The sequence below is a fragment of the Pan paniscus genome, chromosome 2, assembly GCF_029289425.2.
Source record: "Pan paniscus chromosome 2, NHGRI_mPanPan1-v2.0_pri, whole genome shotgun sequence".
Lineage (NCBI taxonomy): Eukaryota > Metazoa > Chordata > Mammalia > Primates > Hominidae > Pan > Pan paniscus.
In genome coordinates, this window is record NC_085926.1 from 103,580,913 (window position 1) to 103,582,870 (window position 1,958).

The following is a 1,958-nucleotide window of genomic DNA, read 5'->3' on the forward strand; positions in this document are numbered from 1 at the left end:
ACCTAGTAATTGTACCTAGACTGACACATAGTGAAATTGTAAAATAAATATTTTTTGAGTTAGTGAATGAACAAAGGAAACTGCATCCCAACTTCTTGACTCACCTATATGCCCATGAATGGCCCCTAGATCTTCCTGGGCCTTAACTAATAACAATTGGGCCTATAACTAATAACAATTAGTTATAATGAAATAACTAATTTATCCTTCTTTCTTCTTTGTGAGCAATATTCAAATGCAGATGTACTTTTCATTTACTTTGCTAAATAGACCTATATGTGCCTTTTAAACCTTCCTTATAAGTCAGGTGCCTTTATTTCACTCTACTTTAGATATTGTGCAGTCAAATACTAAATACAAAGAAATCCATCCTGGGTCTCAATAAAGTGATGTTTCTGTCTTTTATTTATGATAAAGACCTTCATATTATTCACATCTAAGAACACAGTGAAACCCCCAAAGAATGGGGCAGATGAATTATACTGGGTCTATTATTAAGATAAATGAGAAGTATTTTGGATAATTCTTCAATTTTGGAAAGAATTAGGCATGCCTCCCAGTGAGACACTGCACTTGGGAAGATGAAATCCTCTACCTCAATGATTTTCTGCCCCCATTTCTAAGTTAACCTGCCAATTTCATGTCTACAACTGAGATCATTCATTCATTCAAAAATGTATTATACAACTATATTCTCTGATGTCCCCTTTGCCCGCTTTTAAATTGCTGTTATGTATAGAGGGGCTGTTAATTTCTTCAAGGGAGATCGAAAATAAATCTAATAAATGATACCTGAACATTAATTTCAAAAATATTTAGTGCAAAGAGCCAAAGGTAATAGAAAACACAGGAAGAGCTGGTGACAATATCGTTTCGATTTTCAATTTCATCAGTTCATTACAATTTAAGGATTCTAGGTAAAATTTAGAGCACTTTCAGAAAAAGAAATTACCCTTAAAAATGAAATCCAAGGAACTCATTTTGTGGCTCCACAATCTCTCTCTTGTGCTGATGTCGCCTACCAAGGACAATAGTGATTGATTGAGAAACTTTCAGATTATGGAAAACCTATGTCAAAAACAGGGAAAATTTAAGAAAAGGGCTGGCCTAAAATGGAAGGCCAAGCTAAACTAGGTTGGATCTCCATCAGCTGGGGTTATTGGGGAGAATGTTTCAGCATTAGATGAGGGGTTGAAAGACATATAAAGCCCTCTTTAACCCTAAAATCTGTGCACACATATGCACATACACACACATAAATGAGGAATGTTTCAGTCAATGAACTGTATAATAGTATCCATCTAAGTGCATCGTAGCATTACCTGATTGTCTACAAATCTTAATGTCAGTTTATAAGCTTCATAAAGTCATGAAATGTCCAACACTCTCATTGTACATATGAGAAAACTGTGCTTGCTGCTGCCTTATTTCACGATATTGATGGTGTCTCAGAATACTGATGTGATTTGCTCAGGACTATAAAACTGTATGCAGTTACAGGAGTAGAGCTATAGACCAGATCTCCCAATGCTAACATGATAGGTGCAATTTTTCTACTACCCTGCCTTGCATCTTAAGTTGCAGTCCCCTACGGGAAAGAGACCAGATTTATTTCTTTCCATGCTTTCAGAAAATAAATACATTCACAATATATTTTTGCCACTCTTCTCACTGAAGAAAACATTAGCGTTTTTAAATTGTGGAATTAGGAATTTAGAATGAGGCCCTCTACCTTACATTGAGCTGAAAGGTTGTTTCACAGCTTAGCAATTGGGAGGAGAGAGGGATGGCTAAGAAGTTTAAAGCACTGAGCACAAATAAGGCCAGAGATAAGAAATAGTTATTTGTGAAATTTTCTGTAGAAGTTACCTTTTGTTTTGGAAACTTCTGAAAGAGCAATTTAGAAAGTCTTCCACTGGTAAAAGATGCTTTTAAATATACTTTTAAAAATACAGTGC